This window comes from Silene latifolia, chromosome 10 (assembly GCF_048544455.1).
Source record: "Silene latifolia isolate original U9 population chromosome 10, ASM4854445v1, whole genome shotgun sequence".
Taxonomy (NCBI): Eukaryota; Viridiplantae; Streptophyta; class Magnoliopsida; order Caryophyllales; family Caryophyllaceae; genus Silene; species Silene latifolia.
The window spans coordinates 6,854,233-6,869,941 of NC_133535.1; the positions used below are offsets into that span (position 1 = coordinate 6,854,233).

The window sequence follows — 15,709 nt, forward strand, 5'->3', positions numbered from 1 at the left end:
GGATGGTGAGGGACAATCAGAGGCGGCACGTGATCAATGGTTGTGGAATAGGATTTGGAAAGTTCCTGTCATACCCCATATTATGGTCTTTTTCTGGCAACTATGTAATGATGTGATAGCAACAAAGACTAATATTGTTGCACGTATCAGAGAGACGGACGGTTCTTGTCCTCGATGTCATTATCACGAGGAATCGTGTCTCCATGTATATGTGATTGTGGGTGGGTAAGAAGGGTGTGGGATGAGCTCGGTTTAGAGGTGTTTGTGGACCTGCGCGGGTAAGGGAGTGGGCTGAGATGATATTGCGTGGGTTGGACGAGAGGGAATGTATGGAGTTTATGACGGGATGCTAGGCTATATGGGAAGATGAAATAAAGCTATCCTCGAGAATGGTGAATAGAGGAATGACATGGTTCTTGATAGGGTAGAGAATCTTCTAGCTGAGATAAGAGGTATGGGGACAGAGGTGGTAGCTGGTAGGCGGGAGGTTGAGGAGGAATTGGGTTGCTGCACAAGGACGGGAGTGGGGGTGAAGAAAGTTAATGTGGATGCGGGTATATTGGATGGTCTTGGGGTTGGCTGGGGTGTAGTGTGTAGAGATGAGGCTGGAGAGGTTGAATAGGGTGTTGCAATACAGGATACGGTTGAGCGGGATCCTAAATTTGCGGAAGCATAAGCTATTCCATTGGGGTTGAAGAAAGCAAAGGATGTCGGGGTAAGGAAGATTATAGTAAAGATCGATTGTTTGGCTTGTGCTGAAAGACCTAGAGAAGCGTAAGATAGGAATGAGCGATATTTTTTTTGGTTTATGAGGAGATCCATTTAATTAGTCGTTGGTTTGAATCTGTATCTTTTTCTTTTGCTCGTATGAAGTATAATAGTGTCGCCCATGAGCTAGCTCATTATGTCCCTTGGTCGATAGGTTGACGATTTTGGACAAATGTCTTACCTCATTATATTGATTGTATTGCGAACGCTGATTTAATTAATAAAATCTAGTACTCGTGTTATGAGGTTTCCAAAAAAATAAAAAAAATAAGTGTTCCGGGTGTAATTCCAGAGCAAGTATTGTTACCACCCGTGGCTTGTAGAATGATGTCTTTAGTTGGATTCCTCACGTTTCTATCGTTCCTCTCGGCCTCTCCTGCAACAATGAACGAACTGAGGGCTTGGCTTTGTGCCAAGCGTACTCACTCCGACGCTCAAGTCAGTGAACTTAGTGGGATAAGTTGTTATTACTCGGCTCAGGATATATTGTAGAGAGATAAGGAAGATATTACCAGATGAATAGTGATTCTTAGGTTAATTTAAGGATCCTTTCCTCAATGAAGGTTGAGGAGTATTTATAGACTTTCACCTTTTGTCACGTAGTGGCCAAGTGGCCAAGTGGCTAGCAGGTGGAAAGACCGTTCTACCATCGGCCGGACCCATGGCGGGCCGCCGAGGGTCTTGGATATGAGTACGCGGATATGTGCCCCGGTGATCGGTTGCCGGCCGAGACCCGGGTGACAGCCGATGGGTTGCATCGGCTAAGTTTATCGAGTCGTTGACTTGTTGTGGATATCCTTGACCTTGCTCAATATGTTGACTTGGTCAGTGGTGCAGAATATGCCCCATCAATTTGCCCCCAGCGTAGTCTATGCCGTGGTATGGGCTCCGATGTATGCTGAGCGTATATTCTGCGAAAGTAATTTTTGAAACTTTTCTGTATCGGCTTCTTCTATCTCGGCCTGGTTTTTATCAGGCCGTACCATATATATCCCCCCTCCGCATGGATGTGTAAAGGGCATCCGATGTGGAAAAGGAAGTGACGCTGGCCGAGACCAGGGTTGGGAGTGCCGGTTGCTTTTGATTGCCCCCAGTGCCTGCTCCTTAGCATGGTTGATCGTGTGGCGGCGGAGAGCAGATACCTAGGAATTTGTTGAGGAAGATGAATGGGCAGAGATACGAAAGGGCGTGTTGAAGACGCTTGATCACTGTTGCGTTGATTGACGTTTAACTGTTGCGATGATTGACATTCCGTGGTTGCATGTCCGACACGTGTCTGTTCGCTGATTGGCTGACGCTTTATGGGCTTTTTTCCTATAAATAGGGCAGTTGTTCCGTGAAATTGGCCACCAATTTCATTCTCCCAAAATTTTCCTCTCTAAACTTTCAAGGGTTTCTTTTTCTAACTTTCAGAGTTGTTAATCCGGCGAGCGTTTTTCTTCAAGGTAAACAAACAAATTTCCTTTCTTCTCTTGTTAAATAATCATGGCTATCATGTCTTCTGCTGACGCTGGGACTAGCACTTCCGCGCCGGGGGGATCCCCGTCGCGTCTTGATGAGGAGGAGAAACTAGACGCCATCCCGATAAGATCTGGGGGCCCTAGGTCTCCTTCTCCTGAAGTTGATCCTCGATTTTTGGAGGAATGGGATGACGATGATGAAGTCGATGACGACGCAGACGATTTTGGTGGTGATGCTGAAAAGGCTCGTCCTAATGAGGAGAGGCAGTACGTTATGGATCACGGCGACGCCTGTAAGGTCCGCCTTGACCGTGCTTGGACCCATAAGCTCGTCAGTTGTTCCGGCGAGAAATTTTTCGAGGGCCATTTTTTCTTTGGCAGGGGATATAAGATTGTTATCCCTGGGGAGGGTCAGGCCGTCTGTTGCCCTCCACCGGGCTACACCGGCGTATACATGCGGCACTTGGAGTACGGGCTCCGGTTTCCGCTGAATGAGTACGTTATGGCCATTATTAGGGCCATGAACGTTCTTGTTGCCCAACCGCACCCGTTGGGCTGTGAGGACCATAGTCGGCTTTGTCTCGGCTTTGTCTCTTCAAGGGAGAGGCCCCAACGGTGAATTTATTCCGCCGGCTTCACTCACTCCGGCCATCAATCTCTCGGCGCGTCGGATGGTACAAAGTGTGCAAACGGAGCGGGGTTATGTCTCTGTTGACAAGCTTTCTTCCCGCAAAGGCCGGCAAGGTCGGTGGGTGTATGTTAAGGTGCTTGGGATGACTACCCGCCGCCCCGCTCCTTTCAAAGACCAAGTTAATTTGCGGTGTGAAACTAAGGCGGAGCACGACGGATGGGTCACCCGGAAGAAGCTCAAGATGGATGCCTAAGGTCCTTCTTAAGGAGGATGAGAAGGCGCGATGAGGCTCTTCGAGGCGGACAAGAGTGGGGTGCCGAAAAGATGGATTCCCCCAACGCAGATCATCCTATAGGATGAGCCGCTCTGTCATGTCGGCCTCATACCGGCCCTAGCACAGGGTGAGTGGGGTCGGTGCGAGGCCTATCACCGCTCTCAATGTTCCTGTTTCTCGAGTTTCGGTTTATTTCTTCTATTTAATTCTTGCTTTGTTTCCTTCGCACCACTTCGGACCGGACTGCGTCGAGAATATTCTCCGGAGAATGGGGCTGCACAAAGATAAAACCGTTGCTAACTTGCACCCCAAGGCTCTTGCCCATGATCGCAGGACGTCGCCGAATGATCTCATGGATCAGCGGCTGAGGAGCTTGAATGTGGTGGAGGCCCAGGCGAAGGTTGTTAGTAACATGCCGCGCCATACGCGAAAAACAAAGTCTTCGGCGGCGATGGCGTCGACATCAGTTCCACCTCCTACTCCCCCTGTTCAGAAGGCAACGGTGGAGATCGTTGATATCACCAATGGGGAGGACTCTGACGAGGAGGGGCCTCCCCTTGTCCGTAAGAGGAAGGGGACAGCCTCTACCGCCGTCGCTGCTTCTGCCACTGGCGAGGAAATGCGTCCTTCGGCCAAGAAGGCCAAGCATGGTACTGATCTACTCTGTGGCTCAGATTCGGCCGGTTCATTAGGCGCTGCTGATGACGGGTTTTTCGGCATGTCTGTATGTTGATACTGATGCTTTCGTTAAATTTTTGCGGATCGGCCATTGCCGGCCGTCGCTCTTAATGAGCAAAGAAGTGGAGGAGAGACCCGCGCACCGGTGATCATAACGTCACTTTATTGACTCTTCATCCCGTAAGGCTTCCCCCTCCCGATTGCAGTGGTGATCGAAACGTCACCACCGACTCTTCATCCCAGAAGGTTTCCCCTTCCCGGCTGCAGGCTGGTGATCGAAACGTCACCACTGACCCTTCATCCCAGAAGGCTTCTTCCTCCCGACTGCAGGCTGGTGATCGAAACGTCACCACCGACTCTTCATCCCAGAAGGTTTCCCCTTCCCGACTGCAGGCTGGTGATCGAAACGTCACCACTGACCCTTCATCCCAGCAGGCTTCCTCCTCCCGACTGCTTGCAGCGGAAGGCGTGAGGTTGGTCGAGGAGCTGGCGAGATGGAACGAGCTGGCCGGTGCTCGTATTATAGAGCAGGAGAAGGCCGTGGCTCAGTCCGCTTTTGAGCTTGATGCCACTAGGAAGGTGGCCACGAAGGCGAAGCTGGATCTCCTCAATGAGCAGAGGCTTAGGGAAGATGGTTGAAAAAGGCGCTTTGGGTGGAGAGAAAGCTCAGGGAGGACGTTGAAAAGGAGGTCCTTGCTGAAAGAGCCAAGGCCGAGGCTGCTGCGACCGAAGTTGCAAAGCTGCTGGCGAAGTGTGACCTTGTTCAGAGGCACGCCGACCTTTATCTCCAGCAGAGGAATGAATTCAGAGGCAAATTTCAGATCCAGGGGAAGGTGATTCGGAGCAAGGAGGCCATTATTAGGCAAAAGGAGGAGGACATTGAGATGCTCCAAACCGACTTGCTCCCTAACATGTGCACCGAATTCCGGGATCTGGCCGAAGAAGCTGCCAGGGAAGTGATTGAGGAGCTCTTCCCTCTTGCTGGTTCCTTTCCGTGGGGCAAATTTGACGAGCTGTTTGATGATAAGCTCGAGGCTAAGGAGAAAGCCGTGGAGGAGAAGGCCAAGGAGGCGGTGAGGGTGAAGATAGAGAAAGAGGCGGCCGCGGAGAGTGCAGCCCTTGCTGAGAAGACTAAGACGGCCAAGGAGGAAGCCGTGAGGGCAAGGGCAGCTGAGGCTGCCGAGGCTCAGGCTGAGGCTGCTAAGAACACCGCTGGGTTGCCCATCGAAGAAGATGCTGCTACCGCTGCTGATGGCGAGCAGCAACAGGCATAGGGAGACGGGCGGTCGTCACCAGGCTCACCCGGCGTCTCGGATAGCTTCAGCTGTTCGGGAGCCAATTATTAAGCCTTCCCTCCCTGCCACTTTTGGCGCTTCAAATGATACCTGTAATCTTTTGCTTTTCTTTTCCTTGTGTTTTGTACAACTTTGGTAGGTTGTGTTTTGGCTTATCCTTAAGGGGACGGCCGTCGCCTGTATTCTCCTCACTTGTAACTTATCATTTTTAATAAGAGTTCGTTTCCTTTGTCTTTGGCTTGGCCGAGGTCTTTACCTCACTTTGAGTTTCCTTGCGCTAATAGTTGAGCATATCAACTGTACTTAGCGTCTTCGTCTGAGTTGCCTTTTTGTTTTCGCCTCGGCCTGGCCGAGGCAGTCTAGAGTGCGCATCCCAACTGTGTTTAAAAGCTTTTAAGGCGTTTTGACCGTTTCTGCGAGTATCGACTGCGCTTGCCGTAACTGCCGCGGCGTCTACCTCTTGGGGTGACTGCCGTGGCGTCTACCTCTTGGGGTGACTGCCGTGGCGTCTACTACTTGGGGTGACTGCGACGGCGCCTGCTTCTTTACGGAGACTACCGCTCTTGTCGATGTGACAGTATGAGTGACATCATTTCGATGACGGCCGTGGCGTCTACCACTTGGAGTGACTGCGACGGCGTCTACCTCTTGGGGTGACTGCCGTGGCGTCTACTACTTGGGGTGACTGCGACGGCGTCTGCTTCTTTACAGAGACTACCGCTCTTGTCGATGTGACAGTATGAGCGGCATCATTTCTGATGATGACGGCCGTGGCGTCTACCACTTGGAGTGACTGCGACGGCGTCTACCTCTTGGGGTGACTGCCGTGGCGTCTACTACTTGGGGTGACTGCGACGGTGCCTGCTTCATTACGGAGACTACCGCTCTTGTCGATGTGACAGTATGAGCTGGCATCTGTTTCCTGATGACGGCCGTGGCGTCTACCACTTGGAGTGACTGCGACGGCGTCTACCTCTTGGGGTGACTGTCGTGGCGTCTACTACTTGGGGTGACTGCGACGGTGCACAGCTCGCTTACGGAGACTACCGCTCTTGTCGGTGTGACAGTATGAGCTGGCATCTATTTCTTGATGACGGCCGTGGCGTCTACCACTTGGAGTGACTGCGACGGCGTCTACCTCTTGGGGTGACTGCCGTGGCGTCTACTACTTGGGGTGACTGCGACGGTGCCTGCTTCATTACGGAGACTACCGCTCTTGTCGGTGTAACAGTATGAGCTGGCATCTATTTCTTGTTAACGACTGATGGGAAAAAATGGACACTTTGATGGAAGACTTGGACGATTTTTCATTAGGTATAAACATGCGTTGGGGTGCCCACAGCTATCTTGGACACCTCCGCCGCTATACAAAGTTTTCCCGAGATTACCAGCGTCCTAATGGCTCATCAAAGACACCCCTTCCCAGTCAGCCGCTAGTTGCATCCATGAGGTCGCCCTCCTGTTGTAAGGATGGACTTTTTCCTTTCTCTGACTTCTTTGCCACTTTGAGGGACTGCATGTTGCATCCTCTGGCAGCTATCTGGACGTTGACCACCTCGTCCTTTTCGTCTTTGGAGACGAGCTTATGCGCTTCCCCCCGGTCCGAGACGTACATCAGTGTTAGGGCCCGGATGGACATCACTGCGTCGGCCTCGCTCAGAGTGACTCGGCCTATGAGAACGTTGTAGGCGGACGAGCCGTCAATGACCACGAACTCGGCTAGGACATTCTTCGCCGCATTCCCTTCGCCGAACATCATAGGCAGTCTGATTGACCCCAGTGGTACCAGGCCGGCCCCAGAGAAGCTGTACAGAGGATTGGTGCAGGGGCTTAGGTCCTTGGCTTTCAGACCGAGGCTGAGGAAGCACTCCCTGAACATGATGTTCGTGTAGGCGCCTATGTCAATCAGGCACCTCTTAACCAGGTGGTTAGATATGTCCAAATTGACTACAAGCGGGTCGCTGTGAGGAGCGATGACTCCTTCGTAGTCCTTCCTTCCAATAGTCATATCGGGGATGTTGGAAGCGGGGATCGCTGTGTTGGGCACAAAGTTGATGGCCTGATATAGCTCGTTCAGGTGCCGTTTGTGCCCATGAGCGGACCCTCCGTTCTCGTTGCCCCCGATGACAACATGGATCACTCCTATCCGTTCGAAGACGGATTTCTTATCTGAACTGCTGGCGTCAGTCTTTTGGCCTTTGGCAACGTACTTGTCGAGGCTCCCCTTCCGGGTCAGTTCTTCAATGGCATTCTTCAGATGCGGCGGTTGTCGATAAGGTGACCGGTGTGGCCGTGGTACTCACGATCGGCTCGTGTCACCGTCTCCTTTCGGCTTGGGGGCCTTTCCCACTTCATGCCCTCGTGCTTGCTCGGGCGAAGACCTCGGCGGCCGATACGACGAGGGGGTTTTATCATTATACCGCCTCTGGCGGTACGATCCCGAACTCCACCCGGCGCCCGTCGAGTCCTGTTTCCTGGCAGATTTATCAGATCGTGACCTGTTATTGTCACGGCGTCTTTCACCAGACCGTGACCGATCATTGCCACGACGTCCTTCGTCCGGGTTGTCCTCCCGGCGGCTCTTTTTTTCTGAGGGCTTGGGCTCGCTAGGGCCTACCCAGGTTTTGTGGTAGTCTTCCACTTTAATGGCTTGATCAGCCAATTGTCTGGCGGCGTCAAAGGTCAGGCCGCCGCATTTGATAAGCTCGTCTTTTAGGTCCCCCCTTGGGAGGCCTTTCATCAGCGTGAAGGCTGCCAGTTCGCTGTTCAGCTCACGAATTTGCTGAACCTTGGCGTCGAACCTCTTCACATAACTTCGGAGAGACTCACCTCCCTCCTGTCTGATAGTCAGGAGGTCCGATGTCTCCACGGCCCTCCTCTTGTTGCAGGAATACTGGGCTAGGAATGCGTCCTTTAGGTCGGCGTAACAGTATACCGACCCGTCGGGTAGCCCTTTGTACCAACTCTGTGTCATCCCATGCAGTGTCGTTGGGAAGATTCGGCACCAAACCTCATCAGGTTGCTCCCATACTGACATGTGAGACTCGTAAGCCTCGACGTGGTCAGTCGGGTCACCTTCCCCTTTGTATGCTATAGGTGGTAACTTCAGCTTAGTCGGCACCGGAGTATCTAGGACGTAGGCGCTGAGGGGTTGCCTGACCACATGTCGGACGACACGAGGCGATCGGCTCCTCGCATTCCTAGTCCGGCTTCCCTCCTCGTAGCGAGAAGGACTTCTCCTCCGACTCTGGCGAGTCGGGCTTCTTCTCCAACTCTGACTAGTTGGGCTTCTCTCGCTCCTCCGGGGTGTGCCTCGTTCGTGCCGCGACGACGCAGTCTTCTCACGAGTGCGAGAAGGACTTAGGTCCACCACGGCCACTTTGGGCTCCCCCGGTGTCTTGACAGGGTCGGCTTCTCCTAATGCTCCATTCAAGTTTCTTGGGGTCACATTTCGGGCCCTGGTCTCCTGGACGGTTTCCGCCGCTCTTGTCGGCGTGACAGTGTGAGCCGACGTACTCCCAATTAGGTCCAGGAGCATCTTCAGTTTTGCTACGTCAACCACATGTCCCATGATGGTGACCTGGTCGGCAGGCAGCGGAGTGTCCGGTATTGTTGGCATCTCGTACTCCGGTTGAATCACTTGACCGGCGGAGGGTTTCACAACTCCAGATTTGTGGACGGTATCATCTTGGTAGAATTCGGTTTCGTCGGTCACGAATGCCTCTTGTTCTTTCGACATCTTCTTGGCTTTGGGGGTGGGTTTTTTGTGTGTGTATTTTTTTTGTTCGGGAATGAATGTGACTAGCTTCTAGTGTCTATCCCCACAGACGGCGCCAATTGTTCCGGGTGTAATTCCAGAGCAAGTATTGTTACCACCCGTGGCTTGTAGAATGATGTCTTTAGTTGGATTCCTCACGTTTCTATCGTTCCTCTCGGCCTCTCCTACAACAATGAACGAACTGAGGGCTTGGCTTTGTGCCAAGCGTACTCACTCTGACGCTCAAGTCAGTGAACTTAGTGGGATAAGTTGTTATTACTCGGCTCAGGATATATTGTAGAGAGATAAGGAAGATATTACCAGATGAATAGTGATTCTTAGGTTAATTTGTGGATCCTTTCCTCAATGAAGGTTGAGGAGTATTTATAGACTTTCACCTTTTGTCACGTAGTGGCCAAGTGGCCAAGTGGCTAGCAGGTGGAAAGACAGTTCTACCCTCGGCCGCTGGACCCATGGCAGGCCGGCCGAGGGTCTTGGATATGAGTACGCGGATATGTGCCCCCGATCGGTTGCCGTAGCCGAGACCAGGTGACAGTAGATGGGTTGCATCGGCTAAGTTTATGCGAGTCGTTGACTTGTTGTGGATATCCTTGACCTTGCTCAATATGTTGACTTGGTCAGCGGTGCAGAATATGCCCCATCAATAAGTTTTTAAAAAAAATCCCGCCTAAATAATTTGCTATAAATATGCTTCATTATAATATTATATCATATCTATAACTGAGACTACTATTCTATGTAATAGATAATTTTATTTCGTTTTAAAAGGTAATATTTTTTCAATTTGTATAAACATATTGAAACGATATTTTTATTTTGTTACATAAATGAAATTGCAATAATTATCTATATCTATCAATCAATATCAATCAATATATATACTTAAAAGAGGAACTTTTGGAGTGATATTATAGGTCGATGATTTATTAGCTATTTATGTTTAATTAAAATTAGAATTTAAAGCAGAAATTAAAAAAAGATAAGTTTTAAAAAAGATAAGTTTTGATTAAAATATAAATATGAAACGTCTAACCTGCACAAATTTTATAGTAGATTTTGAGTTGTACACAAACTAGGAATATAATATTAGCATATATAAAGTGTTACCCATTATGAAGTTTACTCTTTATTTGGTTCAAGTATGTGTTTTGTTTCATGATTAATCGGTTCTATTGTATTGTTAAGCTAATCAAATTGTGTTTCTTGTTGATGTCAGATTAGAAGAATACAACATATACATGGTGCCATAGTTGATCAATATTTTCAAACATTAATTAAGGTGAAAATTATATAATTATAGATTTTTTTTTTTTTTTATTATTATTATTATTATTATTATTATTATTATTATTATTATTATTATTATTATTATTATTATTATTATTATTATTATTATTATATCTCCTCATAATTTTTATTTTATTGTAGATTTTGCATGTTATAAGTTGAACGATGTGTATGAATTACGATTATGTTATATTTTTCGTTGTATATCGATCTTTTTTTCGCTGATGGTGCCTCCGTCCCAGTCATTTATTCATGCTATGGACTGACATATAGTAATAGTATCAGAGATATGCTAACTATATGGCTCCGATTTGGATATGTTTAGCCGACGAATAATAACATAAATTAAAACATCTATAATGATAAAAGTTGAAAATTTTGATATTGAATAGCTAATTATAAATTTATTACTATAGAAACCCATTTACGAGTAATTTCATTCTTTCTAAAAAATAGCTATTCAATTTTATCGGTTTGCAGCAAAGGCTGCTTCAAGTGCCGATTTAGCATAAATTGCGTAGTAAGCACCAGAGGAAGGAGAAGCAGACCCGCAATACGAGGCAAACCTTTTCGTAATCGGTTTTTTTTAGTTGGATGTTCTAATCTTAATAACAGATATAGACGGTCCATTATATTAAAATACTTCGTGTACGTGTTGCTGTTCTCCGTCTTTGTTGTGTTTTTTTTTTTTCCTGTCTCTGGGAATCTATAGTTTGTTTGTACATTAAAAACGTTTGTGTATGACATTAATGATTGTTGGGTTGCACTCTGAATCTTTGATCATCTACTATTAATGGAATAAGTTTTTAAATTCTATATTAAGTCATAATACCGTAACTCAAATTGCGAGTAGCTTCTATAAGCATTCTACATTAGCTATAATGCTAAGGTATATCTTTCTCATGCTAAGGCATAAAACTATAATTTCCATATATGAAGTTATGAACTACGCAAGTAGCTTTAGTTGCATAAGCCTCTTTGATTGAGCCATAAATAAATTCATCAATTGAGGAGCTTTCACACACTTCCGTTTTATATCGTCTAAATTGTCAGTTGAGTCTTCATCGATGAAGACGTGGAAATCTAAATTTTTGTTGTCTAATTGCACTAGGCTAGGCTCACTATTATTAAAGGGAAATTAGGGGTTTATGTTTGATCTTTTATGCAAATTAAAACCAATTAAAAATGAGAATTATCATATCCTCTAAAATATCTTGATAAGGAAGACAATTAGAATTAGAAAACAAGTAGGAGATTTAGTTAAACATATGTTTTCTTAGCCTAATATTTACAAAGGCCCGACTATCAATGAGAAACTCAAGACACATATACAGTTAGTTTACATGTTGAATTTTATGAAATTTATGTGTACTCTGAATGGGGAATTTAGAGTAACAATCTCAAGATAAATAATCAGAAATTATTGATATTACCCGACGTCTAAACAATGTTTTGACATGTGAGGGAATTTATAATCGAGCTAGTCATTAGCTACACTAAACCAGGCCAGGTTAGGTTGGGCTAGGTCAGCTCAAGGTGTGCTAAAACCACAAGAAAACAAATAATCGGGACGGAATTATATTATTTGTTAACAATGGTGCTAAGATGTATTAATTCGATTAAGAGATAATTGTTAAATAAAAGTAAGAGTTGAGAAAATGATTCTAATAGCTTAGATAATTTGTTGTATATAAATGCAACATAACCCTGCCTTTACCCGGGCAACGCCCGGGCTTGAAATCTAGTCTATACATAATAAGACAAACAACAAGTGTGCGTGATGGTGGGGGTTACCATACATTCATGCAAAAATGTGAATATTTTATCCGTGTACATCTTTAGACGGATATACCCGTCTGCAATAAGGCTAATTGTTATTCCAAAAAGAACAATGCAACATTTTTATCATCATTGCTCGCATTCTCCTAAAATTAGATTATATCCCACTTTGCATCTATTTTTGTAGGCGATTTTCTTTTGTTGATGTGAGATGATTACGGAGATTTATTCAATTAATTGGGATATGAAATCGTCACAACTACTACAACACCGTAGCAAACAAATTTGTATGAGAGTGGGAATAATATAATACACTATTTAGCATAAATTGTAACCAACCCAGTCGTATTCAAACAAAAGTGAATAACAAAAATAATAACTAATGTAACTGAATTATAAATCTAAAATACATAACAAGGTCACAGTATAAATCATTTCACCCCTCGTAAACTCCGGTATTTCTACATATACAAATTTAATTAGTGATTTTATTTGTCCTTGCTTTTAAGGGCACTTCTTTCTCCCATTAAAGGTGGTCATGGTGTCCCAGCAAGGGCAGACGTCGGCATTATCGGAAGTTCCAGGGGGTACGCAGTTGCAACGCTCGCAGCAAGTGCTACATGCTCTAAAACATCGTCTATACATTGATGCTAACTCACATCTCTCGTCACACTTTGCCTTGCAATCTGTAAAATAATGTGAAATTCTCAACATATATATTAAAAAAAAAAACTAATTTGGTATTTGCTAAGTTTTCATTGTAGAACATATGAAAGATTTCAGACTTATCAACCATTATGCATTAAACGATTCTAGACCAAAAAAAGGTAAGTTGTTGTTTGGTTCACTTAATGTACAGTAAGTAGACTATACAACCAGCTGTATTGGTTGTATAGAATAGATCTCGAGCTTTATAATGTATTTACTTGAACTTAGACTTACAAATCACGAGTTTTATTTGAAAGAATCCGAGTTCCATTACAAAAATATTGAACTTAAAAAATTATAATGAAACTCAAAAATTATAAAAACTCGAAAAAAAAAACACATAAGTTTAGTTAAATTGGTTATGGTTGTACAATGCTCTTGTACAACTAGTAATATAATAGTATTTGTGCTTAATCTAGGCGCGAAGTATGCACACATATTATCCTACAACTGGTTGTATAAGAGTTATGTACAACCGCGTCAAAGTTATCAAACTCTCACACAAAGTTGTTGAGTTATTTTACAAGTTATTGAGCTATTTTACAAAGTTTATTGAGCTTAATAATTATTCTGTTAAGCTCAACAATTTTGTATCATAACTCGATAATTTTGTTAATAGAGCTCGACAACTTTGTAACAAAGCTCCACAACACTAAATAAGTTGTATATACACCCGGTTGTATAATACATTAACTGCGGAGTATGAGTTTATGAACAAGCAAAATACATACGTCTTATTTAACTGACAAATCAAACTTATAAGTCATAAGTCTCCTAGTAGGAGAATCATAGGGTCATAGCCTAGTGAAATCATATTTATTAATTTATTTTTTAATAATTAAATTACTACTTTGTACCATTTATATTTTACAAGTGTTCTTACAAAAAGAGAAAAAAAACCATTAAAAAATACCCTATTTTTAAGCCATCTTACATAGACAATATCTTAGGTAACAATTTTGCTTCATTTTTCAGAAAATTTTTTACTTCATTTTTATTAGAATATCATAATTACTTCCTTCTTAAAATATTGTAGACTATTAACTAAACATAATTAAAAAAGTCGTAAAAAATTATCTTATGAACAAATAAAGTTTCATATCATCAATAACAGTTTTTCAACGATTTGTTTTTGGTATTTTAATGATACAACTCAAGAACTCTATTTAGTCAATAGGATGTAAACCTTTTGTTTTAAAAATAAAATCGTGTTTTTAATTTCCGATTCAATTCAAATTAAAATCATTAGGTATACGAAATTGGATTCTAACCACATAACACTATAATTTGATTCCTTTGCACCAAGAAAAAATAATTTGATTCCTAATAATTTTAAACCACATGTTTTCTTGTTAACCAAACCCTCTTAAGCTATAATAATCAAACTATCATAACTCAACTTTATCAATTTAAAAAACATGTATATTGTATACAAATAATTTTAAAACCTTGTTACTACAATAATAAGAGTATTAGATTGCATATCCATTACCTATTAGTTCACCTGGAACTGGGAGAGCAATACAGACTTGTAACTATGATTCGAAACAAAGGACAAAACATCATGTTAGACAAGAAATTAAAATACATAAGATATTAACAATATTATAAAGCGGAAGGAAAAAAAAACTCATAAAACAAAAGATCTTCTGATATGATTAGTATAATGTCATTAGCTTGGTTAGTGAAGTCATAATGAGTGTTATTACTCATGACTTATGTTCGCATCCTGTCAACAACATATTTACCTTTGTGGCACCATTTACACACAAAAAGAATACAATAATTATCTATTAAAACATATCTGTCTTAAGATTAAAACGGGTCAAATACATGTCACTTGCATTATGGAGGAGTTTGACTACCTAATCCCGCATTATGGAGGAGTTTGTAACTTGAAACTCATTCGTTCATTTAATCATTTGTATGCCAACCAAGTGAGTTTTAAGCAATTCATATGAACTGTCAAATTCATGTATTTTTGAAATTGATGAGAGTTTAATTCCGCCTTGTTAACCAAGAGATCATTATAAGTAATTTTTGTATATGTTAATAAATCATAAAAAGAATGTTAAACTGAATTTTGTGATAAAAATTTGAGTGAAAATTTTAAAACTAGCTTGAATTTCACTTTTGGACAAATTTAAGGGGACCTACTTGATACAATTAAAAATTTAAGAGTCTATTTTTACTATTAACCAAACTTAAGGGATCAAATATCAATTTTCTTGGTTATAATGAAATGTCAAAACTGTAATGATAATCCTGCTATATATAAGAGGCTCGTATACTACATTAATATGAAAGGGGGGTTGATGTAAGATTTTCAATGGCAACAAACAAGTTTTATTCAGGAAATTATCCGTGTCCCAAAAAAAATTGAGTAAATTATCTACATTCGTATTTGGGTAACAATAAGTTTTAAGTTAAGTACACAATTTGAATATTTGATCACATTTTTACTATAATTTTATTTCACATGTTAGAAGACCCGCTTAAAAAATGTTAAATAGTGTAAATCAAATTAATAAATAGTAAATATTGCATGCATCTAACATTGTGGATCTTTAATCGGTCGCAAATTTAGATAGCAATATTCAAAACATTGTGGTAATATTGTACGGTTTATAACCAAAGATAGATAGCATAAAATATTACTAACCTCATGTGAGAGAACAAGACAGAAGATTGCTAAAAGAAGTTTTTTGTTAACACTAGACATATTTTCTCAACTACAATAATATTGTTAAATCCTACAAAGGTGCAAAAATAAAGCATAAAAGCTTTATAAGTTAAGATTTTCTTCTAATTTGAGGGTAAATGATTGTTAGAATATAATTTAGCCAGTAATGCACCTCAAAATACGTCGTCTAATAATAAAGCCATGATAATCGTTATCTATCTCATTTTAGGCAAATGGTAAAAGCAGATAATATCTAAATGTGGTGCATTTTTTCATAACCTATTCTATTGGTAGAATATCATTTATCTAAATTATAGTTATTGGATTTGCTTGGTTTAAAATTGCACAATTTGACTTGAATTTGATCT

At 42.8% G+C, this 15,709-nt stretch overlaps 1 long non-coding RNA gene across 1 annotated transcript; it reads right to left on the minus strand.

Annotated features, from left to right (window-relative positions):
• Positions 1 to 12,252: 12,252 nt before the first annotated feature.
• On the minus strand, positions 12,253 to 15,415 carry LOC141607051 (uncharacterized). The gene is made up of 3 exons (XR_012526875.1): positions 15,321 to 15,415; positions 14,151 to 14,193; positions 12,253 to 12,636 (listed from the first exon to the last, which is right to left on the minus strand). It is a non-coding gene; the product is annotated as an uncharacterized LOC141607051 (long non-coding RNA).
• Positions 15,416 to 15,709: the final 294 nt, after the last annotated feature.